A 23,106-nucleotide genomic window follows, 5' to 3' on the forward strand; every position below is an offset into this window, starting at 1 on the left:
TTTCAATATCTTGATAAAAAGCTTCAAACAAATCCAATAAAATTGTTGATGTGGTGTCCCATGCTGGTTTCGATAATTGAGTCCTGCAAAAAAGAAAACATTATATTTTTATTTGATTAACTATGCAAATGACATGCGCTTGTACTTTGGAACAAACAACAAAAGTGAAATGGAAAGACCAATTGCATAGAAAGTTAAAAGCAAAGGTATGACATAGGAAGAAAAGTTAATTTGTAAAAGCTATGTTTGTCCTTGCTTCCAGATCAGAGTTGTTGTAAAAGATGTGGGAAATGCCAGCACAGCATTTGATACAACATTTTAATCAACACCACTTGAAGAGGCCTCGTCTTAACAGAAATCTATATCTTATTCAGGCAAAACCCCTCTAGTGTCCCTGCCTATCTTTGTCTACCACAGAAAACAGCCAGATAAGTTCTGTGTGTCACAAGATGTCTGGGAGGAAAATTTAATTACTTTTCCTTATTAGACGTACAATTTTATTCAGCAACATTGTGTAAAGAGTAGCCCTTTTGGGAAAGCTTCTTTGTCCCCAAAGCTCTCCCTCTCTCCTCTCTGTCTTGTTCTTTTTCTTTCTATTTCTCTCTTTTCATACAGAGGTCTCTTGCACACAGGACTGTGAATAAACTGAAATCTGCCAGTGTTTTCCTCTTTTTCCTCTTCTCCTTCTTCTGTCCTAGCCCGAGGCACAAGCTCTATCATGGATTTAAAGTCACATCTTTCTCCTGGTGTTTTAATTGTTAAGTCTCCTGGTTCTCATTGCTGTCCACATCCATCAATGCGCAGCAGCTCATTTCATAGCCAACTCTCCTTCTCAACTCTCTGATCCATATAGCTGGCAGTGACAACTCTGCAATACTAACCTAAAAACACATCGCTCACCTCAGACGTGAATCGAAAACTTTCTGAAGTAAAACACCATAGATGGAGGAGGGTGGTTTGAACCAGCAAGCTGCCATAAACCTGCTCCAAACTTTTCCACTTCCTCTCTAGGTCTTTCCTCCTCCACCTCGAAACCTTCTGTCTCATCCACAGGTCGCTGTGGTACACCTGTCCACACACCGTGGTAAGTGGCTAAGAACCGCTTTTCCTGCCATGCTGGTTGTCACTGCTGACCTTCAGGCTGACAGGAAGGATGACAGGATGGGGCTTTTTGGGGCTGACCCCTGACCAGCACTCGGCTCAGTAGCGGCAGGGCACTCACTGCCACCAGAGCCAATTAAGGTCCGGGCATGCGGCTCCACACTGCAGACCAGAACCTTACACAGGGTGAGCTGCTGCCCCTAATCTCTTAATACCTCAGCTGCACCTGCAAGGTGACCCGATGCCACCACAAGATGACATGCACTTACTGTACGCTCACTATAGGGAAGGTGAGACCATGTTCTGCAGTCAGAGTAAGTGCTGGGAAAGCATTTATGTGCATATAGAAAAAGAAAATTGTGCTTACTGTATATCCAGTATGCAATACTTGGAAAGATGACACTGTATTTGTGAAAGTACTCTCTCATACAGTCTTGAAATGACAGAAATGACACATCTGAGGTTGAACTGATCTCAAGTTACAAGAGAAAGTGCTGGGAAACTTTTCATAATGATAAATCTGCCTGAGTACTTGGCATTGTCAGGGTCTCTCGACATTGACATTTTGATGAAAGTTGCGCTGTCAGACTCACCAAACCAGAATGGCTCATATATTTACAGGCTTTTGTCACAGATCGCTGACCGTCGATGGCAAACACAATAAAATGAATCCGTCAGAATATTTCTCATTTCCCTCTGAATCATTCTGTTTTCATGCATCTGCCTGAATGATAACTGCAGCAGATGTGTCAGTATGAGGGAGCTTCTCCACTCCAGTGGTCTGCTATAGACGAAAATGGATGACTATTATCAAGCCAAACCTCAAAGGTAGTAACTATGCAAACACACCATATGCATCTCATCTTGATTGGAGCAAAAGGATTCACTTTGGAGATACACTGAAAGGCCAATTTGTATTTCCTTTTTTTACACACTCATTGGAGATACAAGCCATCCAGAGGAGCAATATGTGCTTTGTAAATATATCAATCTTTGACAACAGATAGGAGGTGGAAGGCTTTTTGCACTCAGAAGAATAAACTGAAACCGATAAACAAATCAAATTCAGCCCTAAAGCAATTTCTAATATCAGAAAAGGAAAACATCCAGTGTCCCTCACCTCCTACATGCTGCATATATCTTTACTTTGGTTGAGTAGGGCACTTTAAGGTGGTCCTTGTAAATTCATAAAGTGAAAATTTGTCACATCATAAACTGCACTATACAGGTTAACAGTGTTTGGATGGATTTTAGAACAGCCAAGTCCTACAAATGTAGCTTTTTGTGAAATCCAGCAAACATTCCAACATTGAATCTAGCAAAGAAGAGTGGATATTAGCTTAAGCATCCCTGACCCAAAAGCCTAATTTTTCATTTTTATAATTTGCGTTCTTTTAAACAATAGTAATTATCAGTCAATATTAAATATTCAACCTGAATCTCCTGGTGGTTTATTATACCACCTCTCTGTGATTTATTCCAAGAATATATTTGTTTACAAACTCTCAGGATACCAAACACAAGAAATAAAAGGAACATTAGAGAGATATTTGAATATAAATTAGTACCTTTTCCCAAACAGTGCGTCAAAATTGATGTTAATTACCTAATGGATTTCAGAAAAACACAAGGAGCATCGTTAAGGTCATCACTAATGTTTCAAGAGGAAGAAATAATTATAAAGGTAATAACATTCATGCTTTTTATTAAGTACATATTTGCATATTTTTTTCTAAAGACCAACATTACTTGCCAGGCTCTGAATGATTTTGTCCTGCTTGAATGTTTTGGTTTAACACGTTTTTTTGTTGTTGTTTTTTTCGGTGTTCAGCTCTGCTGCCCAGTAGTCAGTGAACGAAACAACCATCCATCCAAATGAGGATGAATAATATATTCATCAGCCCATTAGAGGCTCCTGACAATGCATTAATAGCAGCTGATAAACCCCTCCTAATTCCATTTTTTTCCCTCATGGCTGATAAAATCATGCCACTTGCTCATGGTAATTAATTACTGATATCTGGCAGATTGTAAGTGATGTCTATGCCAAGGAGTTAAGTGTCTCCAGTTTTTGTCATCTCATCTGCCCATTGGCTCCTTCCCCCATTTAGTTTTAAATTTAAAACCCAACTGTGAGGAAAAGCAGTGAGTTGTTGGGATTTAAGATCGCAGTTGTGAATAAGGAGACACTTGAGGACAAAAAGGTTTATAGAATATGGCTCTCATTACAGTACAGCACATGCCCCCATACATTTGCTCCTTTATTATATTTCATTTATAACGTTCTAAAATAATAAAAAGTCTGAAGTGTTTCTTCAATTCTGTAATAAATCTCCTGGTAGATCTCCTCCTTTTTCCACAAGATCTAAGTTCCATCAAAGAGTAAAGTAACCACCTCAAGATAGAAGACTGTTATAAATACCTCACATATGTATAATGCACATGCAAAGATTGATTTGCAGCCAGTAAATTTCAGTGTGCCACTTGTTTTTTAATGTTGTTAATAATTTTGTCATTTGGTTGTCAACTGGCTAACTTGTGGCTACAGGAGGCACAACTGCGTTTAATAATTGTCTGAGATCAGTTAAAGGAAAAGTTTAAAGGAAATATGCTTATTTCTTTGTTTATGAGAATTATATGAGAAGGTCAACTCCACTCTGATGTCTGTACAGTAAATCTGAAGCAACAGCCAGCCGATGGTTAGCTTAGCTTAGCATACAAACTGGACGCAAGGGGAAACACCTTGCCTGGCTCTTTCCAAAAGTAACTAAATTCCTAGAGTTAACAAATTGACATGTTGTATTTTGTTTGTTTAAATGTGTACAAAAAATGGCCAAATAGTCTGGCAAATTATGCCTATAATAAAGAACAGCTCTAAACTTTGTTTTTTGTGCTGATTTTGTTAACTTTGAATATAATCAGCTTCCACAGCTGCTAGCTTCCTATTTAACACGGAGATTTGAATAATATCTTACAGATCTTTTGGCAATAGAGAGAATACGAGCATTTTCAAAAATGTTGCACTATTCCTTTAATTAAGTTTTCATCATCCTCCCTGTTCCCTATTTTTTATGTCTGTGACTAATTCTTTCAGCACAGCCAGATGGATCCTGCAACTTACACTAACAAAGCATGTATACTCTGTAACAAATGTTCACATTAGATATGCCAAGGGAGTCGTTTTGTAGAAACTAAATTATGAGCCAAAATTAATATTAACTTGATTTGCATGCAGATCTTACAACCCAATATCCTTGTTCCATTTGGTAGAAAAGAACAGAGGTTATCACACTCGCTCCAAGAAATACCTGTTGAGAATTGCTGTTTCCTGATTTGGAAAATTGAAAAGGTGAGTTTAGTTTACACTGGAGGCCACATCATGTCACAATATTTGGGGGAAAGTGACATCAATATGTTAACAATTATGGGTATGAATGATAATAAAAGGTAGCTGCACAGGGATCCGTGTCAGTACTGGTGTGCTCTCATTTTCTAGATAATTGTCTAGATTTTCAAGAGCTAGGGGCCCAGGGTTGACATGCTGACATCTTGGACCAATATGTGCAGAATAAAACCCCTGATTGCCTGCATGTGATGAGTTTGGGGCTTTAGGGTTGATATTTTGACACTTTGGGGCTGAGCTTGATGTTTCTGAAACCTGAGTCAGTGAACTGAAGGTCTCATGAAACCATGGTTTTGTTAGTGGCTGCTTGTTTCTTGTGCTGAGAGATGTGACTGCACTATTGTCATGCTAACAGACTGGGGAACTCAGAAGGAATGTGTTCCAGGTTTTGAGGCTAGATATGTGAGTGCAGTTGGCAGAGTGGAGAAATGAGTTTGATTTTCATCCTTACCCTCTGTAGGCCGCAGTGCATCAGGATCAGTCTGAGTTAATGGCAAGACACAGAGCAACAGACGGTAAGGGAGGCTAGTCACATTGCGTAAAGGAAAGCCCAAACTCAAGTGAGGAGCAAGTCTCACACAACTTCTGGAGAAAAGTTATAGGGTAAGATCTCTACAATCTGCTGCATGGGCTGATGCCACAGTTTTGGTGATTGATTTCAAAATGCTGAGAGCTATAGTTGCCTAAAGTCTTGTAAAAATCTGCAGAGTCATGAGTTAAGTTTTCCTGTTTGCAAAATGAAACACCCATGAGACTTTAGGCTGGGAGTCCAGTGCAATATAACTGTTTTCACTGGAGGTGTTTGTGTTTTCATTTGGACAGGAGGACGGTAGCTAACTCAAGGGCAACCTTGTGTACAAGTGTATTTGTGTGTGTGTTTCAGTGTGTGTATTTATACAGAGCAGTGGATGCATTATAAAAAACACAGCATGAAAAAGCAATTCACACTAAATCACACTTAAAAAGGCAGAAAGGGACTCAAAAAGCAAGTCTCCTAGAAATGACGTTTGTATGTTACTAAATTGTTTTCATAGTTACATTGGTGTGACAAAGTAATCACTGCTAATTTTATATGCATATATATTGCTTTATAAAGAACATTACTGAATCATCTCAATGGCTTTAGGACTCTTCTCTTGTGCTACTAGTAAACTACATTCTAGCATTTACCATTACCCCATTACCCAGTAAAAGTCATTTGTGGCCACAGTGGCCGCTCTTTTATGGAAGTTACATAGTCCCGGTGTTCCCTGTGAGGTTTTTAACTATGGTATGGAGCTGTTTTTCTGTGAGTGGGTCCCCGTTCTGTTTATCTTATGAAGGCACACACATGCACACTTAGATAATGTGATACACATTTCTGCAGGTGGTTAGACACTATTCCACTTATTAATAGGTTGTGGTAATGCACCAAAAACGCAACATGCCAGCAAAGATACGTAAGAAAAAGTGTGCAACCTAGTAAAACTGATGTCAGTAATAGGGAATTTAAAATATGCAAATAGGAAGGAGGAAGAAAATGCATTCAATGCATTTGTCAGAGCTAGGATACACACAATGCATTTCGGTGAGGAACACTGAATATAGACATGGCCTAACTTTTGTCTGTTTACAAGAAAACTCCACCGTGCACCTTTAAGCGCAGGGCTGCCATTCAGAAACTATATGTATTTAAGGTCAGCGCAAGAGAAACACAGCTGGGTGTGAAGAATACAAAACCTAAACCCTGCAGCAACAGAGCAAACACTCTCATGAGTCATCTTTTATTCTCCTGCCCAAAATGAGAACAGATTTACCTTTGGAGAGTGCCAAAACGAGCCTTCAACCCACTTTGTCTATTGTAGGCTAATGGAAATGATGGTCGAACTGTAATGATATGAGCAGTAATCTCCTGGGAGTCATTAGATGTGATCATTACACTGGTTCAATAACAGCCAAGGATTATGAGGCCATTTTACACAACCAACTGTTGATGATAATGCCATCATACATCATGCCAAACAATTTAAAGTGTTTTTTATCAACAACAATATATACTATCAAATAGCTTCCATGACCACTTCAATGCCATGTCCTAAAGCTAGAATAGGTAACATTGGAAAAATTAGCAACAGATGGATATATTTTTAAAGTTTCCAATCAAGGAGGAGGAGGAGGAGGAGGAGCACAGCATATTGTTTCAATTATATCCAACTATTTCAGGCTTTCTTTCATACATAGATCTACGTACATACTACATGCCGTAGTTCAGGAACACCCTGAGTTGAAGGGCACAAGATTTTCTTAGAGACATTTCTTACAATATTTCTCGTCTTTATCAAACAATAATCCCTGCAGTCTCTCACAGATCTGTTTGTATCAAGGGCAAACAGTAGGACTTCCTGCACAGGGACAAAGCTCGCAGCATGCTTCACATTGGAAGCCTATAGAGTCTCCCAGCATGTACCTGTCCATCCATGTCTTACACACAGCTTGGTGGCCGGATGCCACCTTCAGAGAAAGGCTGATACTCTGCTTGTTGTTCTTTTTTTCTGCCATCGCTTTTTTCATGCAGGCTTGAGTTGCAGACATAGAAAGAAAGAGACAGGGAAAGAAAGAACACTTGATGAAACATGCTGTCAAAAAGAAGTTTAAAGTCCTTAGATGCCCGAATATTGCCCATTTTTAACTTGTAACAATGAGAATCAATAAAAATGATGCCAAATTATGTTTTTAAACAAGAAATTATCTCAACAAGGGTAGCGCTCCACATTAAAGATCATTTTTGTACATTCACACATACTGTACGTATGTACATGTTCTTTATAGATAACTGTGTGTAAGTGTTGCACCGTGAATTAGTTCTAGCAAACTTTGTAATTAGGGCCTTAAACTACCAGTTTAGAATTTACTGGCATCTACCAATAAAGTTGTGGATTGCAACCAACTGAATACTGCTCACCTTCCAAGCGTGTAGAAGTAACTAAAGTGGTCACAAAACTCACCACAAATGTGAAAAACCCTATAGAGCCAGTGTTTGGTTTGTCCATTCTGGGCAACTATAGAAACATGGTGGTTTAATGTCAAATGTCTGGGCACCTTGAATGTCTGTACAAAATGTAAAATAGTAATCCAGTCATTTATATAGAATTGAGAATATATTATTTATTCAAGGGGACAGATTATAAATTAAATATGTGTTGAATTTGTCTAAAAGTAAAAGGATAGGGTGCCCGGTTAGCTCAGTGGGTAGAGTTGGTGACCCATGTGCCGAGGCTGAGTCCTTGCTGCAGCGGCCCAGGGTTCGAGTCCGGCCTGTAGCCCTTTGCTGTGTGCCGTCCCCTCTCTCTCTGCCCCCCTTTCCTGTCTGTCTTCAGCAGTCCTATCAAATGAAGACAATAAAAGCCAAAAAAATGTTTTTGACAATGTTTTTGTGTTTGTATATTTACAAAGGACGGAAAAGCAGGAAAAAATAAGTCACCAGACAAAAGCCTAATACTTTATGTGGGTTCCAAACTATTTTTTTTATTCATGAATCATATCAGACATAGGGTGTGTTCACTGACATGAATCGGTGCATAAATGTAGATTTTTAATTAGTTTGGGTTATGTTTGTTTAGATGTTATTTTTATATTAGTATTTACTTGAGGCAGTGTGCATATATTTATAGAATTTCCATTGTAGGATATCTCACATTTATTCATTTATTAATTTGGTAGATGCTTTGCTTTAAAGCGACATTATACATTATGTAGGTTGTTCATATTTGTATGTCAATATCTGCTGTTAGATGCTGGTAGGTATTCAGTACATACTGGAATATTTAGTTTGTTGTTGATTGCTGTGTCGAACTTATCCCATGAGGGATGTAAATGACCTGGCATGAAAATAAAACTTCAAAAATGTATTAATTCATTCATTCAGTCTCATTTCTTTGTGCATCCTCAAACACTGCTGTTTGTTTTCATATATTTATTGTTGACATTCCATCAGAGAAATATCTCAACAACAAAATTTTGGATAGACTTTGGTGACGTTTCCTCTCGCGCCACTAGCAGGTTAAATGTTTTAATAGAAAAATGTTTTAATATATCCTAATATCAGAATATTTCTTGATTGGATTAGCAAAACCTTTTGTGCAGACATTCATTCAACAAATTTGCGGATCCTCTGACGTTTCCCCAAGTGTCACCATGAGGTTCCAATGTGTAGTTTCGAGTGAAATATCTGAACTTCTGAAGTGGTCCAGTACGAAATTCCTGCAAAACTAATGAACAAAACCTTAATTAGTATCACTGGTGACACCTGTGTTTACCCTACTATTTCATGTCAAAATGGCTGCTGTGAAAAAGTTTCCCAGAAATCACATTTGTACATTAATAAATTGTTATCATATTTACATTGTGATGACAACATAATACCTGCCTGGATTATGTTCAGGACAACATCATGAACATCATCTCAAGGGCTCAGCTGTACAAAGTGCAGGACTGTCACACCACAGCCCAGAGTCTGGAAGGAAAGTTTAGAAGGAAAACTGACAAAGACAGAAAGTGAAGGTAAACAAGACTCAAGAGGAGTATTACAAGAGGAGCATTACAAAATAAAATAGGAAATAACTAAAAGAAAACCCAATGCATGACTCCTTGGTTTAGGTTAGGGACATATTTTGATTTTGTTATATGTTCATAAAAATCTTATGTCTCAGGTCACTGCTGACCTTTAAATAATCCTCTAGTCACTATTAGGGGGCAGTGTATTGCAATATTGCCTGTTTTGCCAGAAAACAAATGAAATAAATTGTCAGAGAATTTTATTATATTTATTTTATTTTATTTTTGAGACTTCCCAGGTATGTTGATTACCAGCATTTCCTTATTATGTTAACAGAAAATTCTGTTCAGTTGGCATTACGTTTCCCTAGAAATGTATTTGCTTTTACTAAATTAGTTCTATATAAGTGATTTTCTAAGAGACAGGGCCATGCTTTTGCTGTACAGACATTCAAGGACTTGTCTTGCATTGTTGAGTTCAAGAACCTAATATAATACTATAATTGTTTATCAGACTTACCAGGTGTCATTTTCATCTTGAGATAATGCTGACTATTTTCATTTGCTTTGCAACGTACTGAGCACAAACTGCGGATCCCTTAATATTTTGTAAGTCATGCAGAATATTAAAAGCTTGTGAAGGACAAAGCTGTTTGTTGTTGAATTGGTTGGAGACTATTTACAGCACATTCTTCTCCATGGTGGCCTGAAGTGTTGGCGGTGGTCTATATATATTTTTATTCCACTTACTCATAATTTTGTAGGGCAGGAAACTAAATTCAGTGCTCTTTCATTACCTTAATTCATGAATATTATGTTCTCTAACATGTCATTTTCTCTTACATGATGGAATGCAAATTAGTTAATCAAACACTGCTGCAATGGTATGAAGAATGATATGTGTATGATTTCTTAGATTTTTGTCAGCATCACACCCAGAGCTGACATGCCCTGCCATTTTGAGAGCAGCGATTACAGTAAAATGTTGAAAGGTTGACAGCCAAAACAGACAATTATATTAACTGGCCTCTGGCCCTCTGTCAGTTTCCAAGAGTGGCCTTCAGGCTAAACTGTTTGAGAATCTCGGGTGTAATAAAGCAAGAATGGATGTCCTGATTAAAGTTGCAAGAATCTGAGTATGTGTTTGTATATGTGCGTGTCTGTAATTTCTCTCTACATCCATAGCAACGAATGAAGCTGATCTGTCAAATGCTTTGTTGTTCCAGAGTGTTTTTCAAAGTGAATAGCTCTGCATAGTTCAGTGCTTATAATGAATGATCTGTCAATTATTGAGACCCAGAAGACTCTTTGTTTGCCCTTATATCTCATTTAAAAGTCCTCAGATGCAGCATGTCTCTGTGTGCATCTTGGATCTCACCCTCAACCAGTAATTGGGGCACTAGTTAGCGACTCAGAGGCATGGACAAAGAGCTGCGTCGGCTCTCTAGCATAAGTGACGAGGCAACTAGTCACACAGACTCCCACTCTCATTCAATTAATTATGACTTTGAGAGCTGAGTGAGAGCTGAGACCAACTTAAGACTGACTCTTGCCTCTTTTTTTCTTATTACAGTGATATATATCTCCAGATAATCATCACTCGGTGGACTGCAACCTATACTGTCTCGGCTTGAGAACTCTATGTGGAAATTCACCAGGAAAGTGCTGAGATAGAGGTAAGGAGAAAAAAACAACAACCTGTAGGTTGAGACAGTGTAAACTAATTTCTCTGTTGTGTCTTCAGTATTCACCATTATTTGCTCTGATGTCTTACATCCAACCTCAGCCGTGGTTTTACTGCAGATTATTGTAGCATTCAGCAGTCTGAAGATAAGCCAGTCTGACTGCTGCGATTTGCCAACTCATGAGATGCTAGTCCATGTCTACATCTGTTACTCCATTTATGAGGTTAAAAGATTAGCGTCCCACAAATACTTTCAATCTGTAACTTGCTCATAGAACCATTATACATACCCATTATTTATTTTTTCATTTGTTTAATTAGTGTTGGATTTTTCAGGTATGTTTTTTCTTATCACTAACTTATCACTTTTCATGTGTCATACTGTGTTACATTAGGCGCTATACATGGCAGCCCGAAAAAAGACAATAGCAGTATGTCTGTTCACACTTTGGCAAGTGCTAACAAGCCCAGCACATTTTTTGCAAGTGTAGCATAAATGTGTCACAAGAAAAAAACATGAGTCAAGCACTGCCTCGAAAGTACTATCACTATCCTTAATTACCAATTTTTACGTCATCAGACACATACTGTATGCTCACAGAATATACAGAATCAAAGAGGAGAGACAGAGGCACAGTGAGCCAGACGTAGCCATATGTGAGTTTCTTTACACCGTGTTTTTTTGCTGCAACATTAGTGCATGAATAATGTATCCCACTTTGTTTTCTGCACTGTATGAATTATTGATATAACGTGTTGAGGTGTACATTTAAATGCAGAAAATTGATTTGAATCTATTTTGATTTGTGAGAATGAAAAATGCCAAACTGTTCAGCCTTGGCCTCTGGTTAATATGTGAATTTAGACAGCAAGTTGATCAGCAAGTGAATTCAATTTTCAATTCAATTCAATTTTATTTGTATAGCGCCAATTCATAACAGAAGTTATCTCAGGACACTTTTCAAATAGAGCAGGTCTAGACCGAACTCTTTAACATTAATTACAGAGACCCAACAGTACCACCATGAGCAAGCACTTGGCGACAAGGGCAAGGAAAAACTGCCTGTTAAAAGGCAGAAACCTAGGACAGATCCTCCGGCTCTAGGTGGGTGGTCGTCTGTCTCGACCAGTTGGGGTGAGAGAGAGAGAGAGAGAGAGAGAGAGAGAGAGAGAGAGAGAGAGAGAGAGAGAGCGACAGACAGACAGACAGACAGACAGGTGCACAGCAACAACAGTATTGGCAATGGCAGTCAAGCAGGACCATGGCAGGAGGCTCCACCAGGATCCATGAGAACCTGCGAGACGAGAAAGCACAAGAACTCCGGGGAAGAAGTGGAGTTAGTAACATGCATTAAAGGGACATGAATGAGTGCAGAAAGAGAGAGGAAGAGAGTAGCTCAGTGCACCATGGGAAATCCCCCGATAGTCTAGGCCTATAGCAGCATAACTAAGGGATGGTTCAGGACTCACCTGATCCAGCCCTAACTATAAGCTTTATCAAAGAGGAATGTCGTAAGCCTACTCTTGAAAGTGGTGAGGGTGTCTGCCTCCCGAACCACAACTGGAAGCTGGTTCCACAGGAGAGGAGCTTGGTAACTGAAGGCTCTGGCTCCTGTTCTACTTTTAGAGACTATAGGAACCACAAGTAGCCCAGCATTCAGAGAACGCAGTGTTCTAGTGGGGTAATAGGGTACTATGAGCTCTTTAAGATATGAAGGGGCCTGACCATGAAGAGCTTTATAGGTGAGGAGGAGTATTTTAAATTCAATTCTACATTTTATAGGGAGCCAATGCAGAGTAGCTAGTACAGGAGAGATGTGATCTCTTTTTCTAGTTCCTGTCAGTACTCGTGCTGCAGCGTTCTGAATTAATTGGAGCGTTTTAATGGACTTATTGGGGCAACCTGATAATAAAGAGTTGCAGTAATCCAGCCTTGAAGTAACAAATGCATGGATTAGTTTTTCTGCATCTGTCTGTGATAGTATGTGTCTAATTTTTCTAATATTACGTAAATGAAAGAAGGCAGTCCTAGAGGTCTGCTTTATGTGGGAGTTAAATGACAAATCCTGATCAAAGATAACTCCAAGATTCCTGACAGTGGTGCTAGAGGCCAAGTTAATGCCATCTAGAGTGACTATATCTTTAGACAATGAGTCTCTAAGGTTTTTGGGGCCAAGAACAAGAATTTCGGTTTTTTCTGAGTTTAACATCAGAAAATTGCAGGTCATCCAGGATTTTATGTCCTTAAGACATGTTTGTAATTTAGATAATTGATTAATTTCATTGGGTTTGATTGATAGATATAACTGCGTATCATCTGCATAACAGTGAAAGTTAATGGAGTGATTCCTAATAATGTTGCCTAAAGGGAGCATATATAAAGTAAATAGTATTGGTCCAAGTACAGAACCTTGTGGAACTCCATGACTAACTTTAGTATTTATGGAGGATTCATCGTTAACATGTACAAACTGAGTACGATCTGATAAGTATGACTTAAACCAGGTTAGGGCAGTTCCTTTAATGCCAATTTGATGCTCAAGTCTCTGTAAAAGAATATCATGGTCAATGGTGTCAAATGCAGCACTAAGATCTAATAATACAAGTACAGAGACAAGTCCATTGTCAGAAGCAGTCAGAAGGTCATTATTAACTTTAACCAGAGCTGTCTCTGTGCTATGATGAACTCTAAATCCTGACTGAAAATCCTCAAATAAACTATTGTTATGTAGAAAGTCACACAACTCTTTGGCGACTACTTTCTCCAGAATCTTAGAGAGGAACGGGAGGTTAGAAATCGGTCTATAGTTGGCTAAAACCCCTGGGTCAAGAGTGGGCTTTTTAAGAAGGGGTTTAATTACAGCTACTTTAAAGGACTGTGGTACATATCCTGATAATAAAGAAAGATTAATCATATCCAGTAAAGAAGTGCCAATTAAGGGAACAACTTCTTTAAGCAGCCTAGTTGGGATCGGGTCTAACAGACAGGTTGATGGCTTCGATGAAGAAATGATTGAAGTTAACTGATGAAGATCGATAGCAGAAAAACAGTCTAAATATACATCTAAGTTTACATTGACAGAAGTCCCTGAACTTGGAGAGCCACTGATAACTGTTGATGGCAGTTGGTGATTAATTTTTTCTCTAATAGTAATAATTTTATTATAGAAGAAGCTCATGAAGTCATTGCTACTTAAGTTTATGGGGATATGTGGCTCGATAGAGCTGTGACTCTCTGTCAGCCTGGCTACAGTGCTGAAGAGGAACCTAGGGTTGTTCTTATTTTCTTCTATTAGTGCTGAGTAATAGGCTCCTCTGGCATTACGGAGGGCCTTTCTATAAATCTTAAGATCATCTTGCCAATTTGAGCGATATTCTGATAATTTGGAAGAGCGCCATTTCCTTTCAGATTTCCTAGCTATTTGCTTTAACTGGCGGGTTTGGTGGTTATACCAAGGTGCTAGTCTCCTATGTTTTAATAATTTCCTTTTTATAGGAGCGATAGAGTCTAATGTTGATCGTAGTGAGCCTGTAGCACTATCGACAAGATTATCAATTTCAGAGGGACTAAAGTTGTTATAGGACTCTGTTAAATTCAGACATGGCATTGAATTAAACACTGAAGGAATCTCCTCCTTAAATTTAGCTACAGCACTGTCAGATAGACATCTGCTGTAGGAAGTTTTGCCTAATGGCTTATAATCTAATAGTATGAATTCAAAAGTTACTAAATAATGGTCAGATAGGAAAGGATTATGTGGGAAGACTATTAAATGTTCAATATCAATGCCATATGATAAAACAAGGTCAAGAGTGTGATTAAAACAATGAGTTGGTTTATTTACACTCTGACAGAAGCCAATTGAGTCTATTAATGATATAAATGCATTACTAAGGCTGTCATTGTCAACATCCACATGAATATTAAAATCACCTACAATAATTACTTTATCTGATTTAAGGACTAAGCTTGATAGAAACTCTGAAAATTCAGATATAAAATCAGAGTACGGTCCAGGAGCGCGGTACACTATAACAAATAGAACTGGCTGCAGTGTTTTCCAGTTTGGGTGAGAAAGACTAAGAACAAGGCTTTCAAATGAATTATAATTTAGTTTAGGTTTAGGGTCCATTAAAACGCTCGAATCATATATAGCTGCTACTCCACCTCCTCGGCCTGTGCCTCGAGGAATGTGAGTATTAATATGACTGGGGGGGGTGGATTCATTTAGGCTAACATACTCCTCGTGGGACAACCAGGTCTCAGTAAGACAAAGTAAATCAATATCATAATCTGATATTAATTCATTCACTAGAACAGCTTTAGAGGACAGAGACCTGATATTTAACAGCCCACATTTCATTCTCTTATTTTGTGCTACTGAGGAGTTGGTTTTAATTTTTATTAGATTTTTATGTTGAACTCCTCTTGTTTTTATTTCTTTAAATAGTTTAGGTGGTCGGGGGACAGACAGAAGAGAAGTGAAGAGTCTCATTTCATCAAGAGAAACATATACTCTTGCAATTTTATGTAAAAATCTCACATTGAGGTTTACTGTCTAAAACTAAGACACATGTACTGTATCTGGAGATTATATAGCCTACAGTATTTGTTAAAGAAACAGTTTGACAATTTGAGAAATACACCTATTCTCCTTCCTTCTGAGAGTGAGATGAGGGGTTTAATTTCAGTATCATAGTTCAATATCATGCTTGTATGTTGAGTATGGAGTTGGAGTCAAGAATTATAGCTATAAAGACTGAAAGCAGGGGATAACCATGAATGCCTATTATTTAAATGAAAATTGCTTGCATTGTGTGGCTCATTGTGCATTAGTGTTTCTATTTACTCAACACATCAGAACGTGGATATCATTTATCACTCCAAAGGAAACTATAGTACAACATTTGCCATGTATTTTGTATTATCACTTAGAGTACCCTTCTTAAAATGTTTATTTCATTGACCAATTATGATGTAAATAGTAGAGCACTATAGAAATATAGACATTGTGCATATACGGGTGTACATACACAAGAATGATTCATACTCTTATAGCAGTCATATGTCATGTCTTTTTCAACATCCTCCAATTACACAATATCAACATTAATTTACATAAAACATCTTGCATCTGTTCATTTATATACTATAAACTCCTCTAAGTACCTTAATGTGTTTGCAAGTCACAGCCATGAAATGTTTGAATACAGTTGAACATAAAACCATATTTTGGAAATCGCTAGGTACACCAAAGCCTTAATGCTCTTATGCATACTAGCCATTTTTGGATTATTTAATTTATTATTTTTTTGTCTTCATTTGACCAATTCCATTAGTTTGAACTTTAATTAATAACACAAAAAATAAAACCCTTTTCTCCTACTATAATAATCTGGTGCCATAACACGCTAGTCAGTGTGTTATTAGTCTTATAAGCCACGCTGAATGTTCGTCTTTCATTTTGGGTATTCGTCATTGCATCCTCCTGGCATATCCTCAGCGGTTTCATTATATAACAAACACATTTTTGCTACAATATGCCGGTTTATTTAATGAAACCATTGTGACTATAATGGCAGGGGATTAGAACTAATCCACACAGGAACTTTGCTGATAAGTGCAGACATAAAAGCAGCCCATGTTTGCAGCAACTGGTTCATCTTCTCTGTAAATTTTTTGGACCAGTAGTTCATCACACAAAGTAAGCTGGTTCTCTCAGGCTTATGGGTATCTCTTTTATTATAAACAGAATAGAGGAAACAGGTATTAAAAGCCAACCAATGCACAATGTATAGTATAATCCTCAACAACTATGTACTTGTGTATGTAAGTGTATGTGTTTGTTTGTTTGTGTAACTGCTTTGAGCCCTATTTTCACATGATGGATGTTTTAAGACCACATTATATGCAAACAGGTTTTTCCTCCGTATTTTGTTGTCTCTGCTCAGACCTCTAGTCTCTGCTCAGACCTGACCCTCCTGAATAGCCAGAGGTAGTTGGCCCAGTATTCCTTGTGATTTCTTGCCAAAATCTGATTCAGTTTCCTGGGAAAAATTCAGATGGGATCCCAGGATTTTCTGTACTCGTGTGTCTGTGTGTGCCAGTGTGTTCATATACTAAAGAGTATCATATATACTGAAACAAAGGAACCTTCTCCCAACCTCATTAACGCTACCACACAACTGTTATAGATGGCCTGACCTTAAATTGCTGTTGTTGCAGTAAACTGTATCAACTTTTCACCTGCAGCAGTTTATTCCAATTACTTTTCATGCTAAAACTGCAGGTTACAGTTCAACTGTGTGGCAAGATTTTAGATTAAGTGAATGAAGCATAAATTAAGCTAAATTTGTAAATGTAAACTATGCACACGGTTTAACAAGTGGCTTAATCAGATATGCAGACCTCCATGCTGATTCAGAACAGCAGGGCTGATTGCATAGCATTCAACAGGTGGAGCACTGAGTGCAGAAAGTCTCTCTTATGTTACAACTAGGGATGCACCGATCCACATTTTTTCACTTCCAATCCGATCCCGATACCTGAATTTGGATATCGGCCGATACCGATACTATTCCGATACCAGAGCTGTGTTTGCTTTAATATTATTATTATCATTATTGTTGATTTTATATGAGGCTGAAATAAACTCCTCTCAACAGGCAAGTATGATATGTACGTATGTATGCATGTATGTCCCAAAAGGCAACTAGAGGTAAGTATAAGGTCAGAAAAGGAAGTCAGAAAAACAGGAAATCCTGTTAACAGGAAGAATCCCATTCTGAAAACAAATATGCAGCTGTAAGGGTTTCAGATTTATTTTCATGTCAATATTTATTAAATTCCCAAAATGTCAAATAATTGAGTCTTGAAATATAAGAAAAGTGCAATAAGTGTAAACATCTTACATACACACTATCAATAAAACAGTGTGCATCTGAACAGCACAAATCAAGTACACTGGCTCTTGTAGCATCAACAAATCAAGGTTTTAAAATGTCAATTATCTGAAATATAAGAAAAGTGCAATAACTGTTCTTACGCACGCACACACACACACACTCGGTAATCCCTTTAGCTTTCACGTTGTCTACCTGGAGTTTACCTTGTTTTTAGAATGACTCCAGAAGTGATTCCTGACAGCTCGCCTAAAGAATCCTTGTGCTGTTTCGTGTGGTGCTTTTTTAAATGTTTGATTGCGATCGTAGTGTTGTACGACGCGAGGGCGCTTCCGCGTCTCTGAATTACGGCTTTGCAAACATTGCATTTTGCTGTCTTGCTCTGTGGTGTTTCCAGTGTAAAGTATTTCCACACAGCCGACATGTTGGCTAGCCACAATGCTGCTCAATGCTATCCTGCTAGCTGGCTGCAAACTGTGGAATGTATTTCCTGAGCGGGGGTGTGTCTCATAACTCTGTCTCATTGAGCCGCGCCTCCATTCAGGAAATACATTCCACAGTTTGCAGCCAGCTAGCAGACTGGCCGGCAGGAATCACCTGTGGAGTCATTTCAGCAGACAACGTTAACACGCAGACATGGCTCATGGATATCGGAAATCTGCGCAGGTTGGATCGGGAAATTCCGATATGTGAATTACGCTTGTATCGTTACAATAGTAATAGTTACAACTATGTCCAAGAACAATGCTCTTGTTACTCAAACCACCTAAACAGAATGCCGAAATGGCAACTTGCAGTGGATATTCCCTATCTGCCACAGCACACTGTAATAACCTCAGGAGACAGCACTATAATGATGATCCTATGCTCCCATATAACCACTTGTACTTGGAAAAAAGCCAAATGATTTTGTGTAGTTGGAACCGTGCTTTTCTCAACCTCAAATAGCTTACATTTAAGAGGAACTGCTGTTCTATTAAAGTATTACCACATAATATAATGTATAGAATTATATTTTTATAATGAATTGTCTATATATATATATCAATATATTCCCAGGAAGGAATCATTTTAAAATCATGTCAACCTCCAACTCTGGTCTCTTAGTATTAGTTGTGGTTCTCAGTTTGCAGATCCACTGTCAACACAGGATGCCATGTTGCCCTTACTGCTGGAAAACAAAACGCCTTTTACTCTGAGCCACCTGGGTGCACCTGTAGCCTGCCAGTTAAATTGCAAGAAATTACTGAAATGGCTTCATCATGTTGGAGATTGTGCCTGTTACATTAAAAGCATTCCATCTTGGCTGAGAGGCACTCACGCTGTCTTTTGGGTTTTCCCACTTAAACCTTACTGTTGCCTGTAGAGATTGAAAGTACATTATTGACCTTGTAAACAGAAGCTGACAAGAACAATCTCACCACAAATTCCACTCAGTACAGAGCAGTACAGTAGCTGTCTTGGAGTTTTCTACCATATCCCTCAGTCTCCCTCAGCAGATGGTGCAGCCCAGCGAGCGTCAGCGACAAAATGAGTTTAATTACATTGTTTTATATTTGAATGTCCTAAGTTGCTGCAGAAAGCAGTACTGTGGCATGCTGTTTTGAGCTCTTTCTATTGATTCTTTTCACTCGTGTTGGAAGCGGTGTATATAGACGAGGAACAGTTGATTCATGAATTCACAAAGAGGAGTTAACAACAGGATACCTCCTAATTAAACAACAAAAACCTAAATAAGGTGGCAGCTGGCTGGAGGGTGATTGCCAAGGACCTAGAAGTTTCTGGTAACAACCTACTGGCTGTTGGCTATATTTTCTCATTTCTTGCAAAGAAACGTGTTTTCTGTTTAAAAAGTACAAACGGAGCAAATACTCACCAGCTTTTACTTGAGTGGCACTGGTTACGTCTAGTCCGTTCTCAAGTGCGCAGCTGATAAGTACGTGGTGTGTTCACATGACAACAGAAAGCATCCGATAAAATCCTATGCGACGTGATAGTCGGGCGCTCACATGCGGTTTGGACACAGTGTCAGAAAAAAGGGAGAATTTTAACATTTATATCTTCATATGGGCAAGGACGGTCATGTAATCTGAAAGCAGAACAGCTTCTTATTGTGGCTGATTGTTGCCATTTATTTTACTTATTTGTGGACCTCTTTTGGCTTCATTGTCACTGGATGCAAATCCTTATTTAGGTTTACCATCATTAGCATGTAGTTAATGCACAAAAATCTGTTGAGCCACAATAGTGTGTTAGCATAAGCATTTATAGCCTATGTCGGTGTGATAAAGAGAAGCAACAACAGTATCATCCAGCTTCTGCTTTTGTAACCAAATGACGGAGATAAAAATGATGGGCCTAAAAGACAAAAGTTCCGCAAAAACAGAAGGAAGAAATAGCTTAAACAAAACTAAAATGCTTTGGGCTTCCGTTTTGTTACTGCCCCATAAAATGTGTTTTATTAGGGTAAAAATGTAATGACTTGTTTGAGATTCACTGTGTGAGAAAAAAGCAAAGATGGACAGACAGACCAGCCTTATTAGATTATATTAAAGTCTAGCAGCAGTAACTCTGCTGGTTTCCTGGCAACCTCACGGTGATGACAGCTCTCCTGGAAGTCACTGCGCCCGGCCAACTAACAATTCGGGGAATAACCCCAAGTTAAACCCAGACGTATCGTTTTTAGTCTTGGAATTTTGAAAGGACTTAACAGACAAGATATGTAATAATAATTAGTGAGCTTTAGAAGTGTTGGATGCCCTTTGGGCCGATCAGGACTAGCTGTTTCCCCGTTTCCAGTCTGAATGCTAAGCTAAGCTAACAGGCTGCTGGCTGTAGATTAGTATTTACCGTACAGACATGAGAATGGTAGGCCTTTCACCCTCTTATTTACATTTCCCAAAGTATCAAACTATCCATTAAAACATTATTAGTTCCCACCATAGATAAAAAGAGCAATATAGCTCAATTATTATCTTTCTTACAAATTCCTGATACAGCTTTTCTGTTAACATTAAAGATGCTTCGGTCGCAAAGGCAAAGTCTAACAAAGCATTCGCATTACAGAAACACAGTCCTTGTTAGTTATTCAAGTTGGGTTGAGCAGCACTCACATTTTACCAAACAGAAATGCTGATAAAAGCAGAGAGAGAAAATGTGGCCAGTTTCTGTAAGTACTCAGGAGAGATACTCTCACAATGCACATACAAAACCCAAACACTGACTGCAGTGCTGACTAATGAGAAACAAATGAATTCATTGAGATAAATTGTTCATTAGTGTTTGCCATCGTAGTTTGTTGGGGATTTGAAAAGTTCAGTGCAATTTGTGTTTACAGAATTAATGGTTTCATCAGTCTAATTCTACCGGGAGGCATCATTATTCCTCTGCTGTAAGGTAACTCTGACAGATACAGTCTATCACTCGTCCTCCGCCATACCATCCTTGTCTGTTACCACACTATGAGATTTAAGAGACCTGAGTGTTAGGGATCTGTTTGAAGAATCTCTGTTCGTTTACAATTTTAAAATAGTTTTCCTTTTAGTTTCTGCATTACTGTCGTCTGTGTGAGAGGCTAATGCATATCAAGTCCTGCGTCTCTCAGTGGAAGAAGAGGCAGGTCACACTGTCTTTACAAACAGCAGGATAGATGACACAGGGAACTGGAACAGTGCAATTGTCTGTAACATCACAAGAGCCCCCCCCCCCCATGACACCTACTCAACTTCCAAGTGTGTGTCAAGCAGAGAAACCGACAGTTTGACAACATGGCTTTTATCTCATACCCCAAATCTCTCCACAATCAACCTCCACAAGGAGAAAAAAACAGCACACTTGAGAGGCGGTATTGAAAATGTGAAGCCAACCTCTTAGATAAAGCTGTCTCTGTAGGTGCCCTGCTAGTTAAACATAGCCCAGCAGCCTCTCACATCCCCATTTAGACACGAGTTTGTCACTTGGGAGGAGGTCATCCCGGTGACAGTGATGAGGAGGCCCAGACGCCAGACACGCTGTCAGCGCTCGTTAGGGTCAGCTCATTAAAGAATGAAATAAATAAACTGGTAATGGAAAGTGTGAGAGAGGAGACAATGCAGGGAGACGTCTCTGTCTCCTCCCGCTCTGGGGATGAATCCGGGGAGGGAGATGGATTGTAGCGATTGAGCTGTGAACCTGCGCGACACAGCTGCGTTTTCTGCAGCTAATGATTCTTTACAGAAAGCGGATCAGAGCTGAAGTACTTGTCATGTGTCACAGAGCCATGCAGCTGAACCCCCCTCCCCACGTACAGCAGCCCGCTCGGAGGCTGCCGCTGATCAGAAGATGATCTGGTAGAGGGGAGCGGTGTGTGTGTGTGTGTGTGGGGGGGGGGCATGTCTTCAGCTTAACACACTGATGCTGATTGATCATAGTAAGAAACATGGCCGATTGGAGATGTGAGGACAGACACATACACACAGAAATGCTCAGGAGACAGACAGATCTTTAAAAGTTTGACGTAGAGCCATCAGCTGTCAGTCACTCAAAGCTTGCAGATTGCTGATTTTTTCTCTGAGAGGGTGCACACATATGGGGTGTGTGTGCCATGGCACCAGAACTTTATATTCCTCCCATCACTTGAGGAGAGAAAAGTTTTCTCGTGGTGCTCTTTTTAACAGAGGGCACGAAAAAGTCCCGACTGCTGCCAAAAAATCACAAAACAATCAAATGTGCGTTTGCTAGATTCACTCCAGTGGCCCTGGAAACATCTGTTGGATTTGCCTCTGTGGTCACTGGCAAAATATCAAATAGGAAGAGAGAGAGAATGAGGCGTAAAAAAATAAAAGCTGTGATCTGGGAACAAAATAAGGCATTTAAAGTAGCACAGAACAATGTACATAATAACACATAAACAGAGCTCTTAACAGGTTGAATATGGAGGACTGACAACTTAGCACTTAGTGGTTTGTCTCTTGTCAAACAGGACAATAAAAAACTTGGACTGACAGCATTCTAGTGGGTATAATGGTTGGTTTACATGGGCAAAATAATAACAGACTGTTTGATTATATGGCAAAAACAAACATTTTACACAACTGAATACAACGGACAGATTTTGGTGCAACTTTTCAGTGATTTATTTCTAACTTGATGCTAGCACTATGCCCTTGAAAAAAAAAATCAATGTTTTAGCTCTGCAAACGTCCCAAACAGAGTTATTAATGTCTGGCTGCACTTGGCATTGTGAATATACAACTTTCCATTTGTCATTTTGCTTCTTAATACTATTAGTCCACCATTTTCCAGTTGAAGAGTTTAACTGAGTGGAGGTAAAGCATATTCAATTCCATCCATTTGTTCATTCCCAGCTCACCATTCATCTTTCCACAGTCTAAAAGTTATGACGCAGAGACTGAGCACTTCTCTCTGCTTCACTCTTGCATCTGTGCTGCTATGCTATTGCAAACAAAAAGGTATTCCTTAACTCCTTTGAGAATAAAAATTT

At 38.9% G+C, this 23,106-nt stretch overlaps 1 long non-coding RNA gene across 1 annotated transcript in view; it reads right to left on the bottom strand.

The window, feature by feature from the left end:
• Positions 1-11,615: 11,615 nt before the first annotated feature.
• LOC127377757 (uncharacterized) overlaps positions 11,616-23,106 on the bottom strand; it is a 73,552-nt gene continuing 62,061 nt past the window's right edge. Inside the window, exon 2 of the long non-coding RNA XR_007887745.1 lies at positions 11,616-12,191. This is a non-coding gene — a long non-coding RNA (uncharacterized LOC127377757). The remainder of the gene's footprint in view (positions 12,192-23,106) is intronic.

Source organism: Dicentrarchus labrax, unplaced genomic scaffold, assembly GCF_905237075.1.
Source record: "Dicentrarchus labrax unplaced genomic scaffold, dlabrax2021, whole genome shotgun sequence".
NCBI lineage: Eukaryota > Metazoa > Chordata > Actinopteri > Moronidae > Dicentrarchus > Dicentrarchus labrax.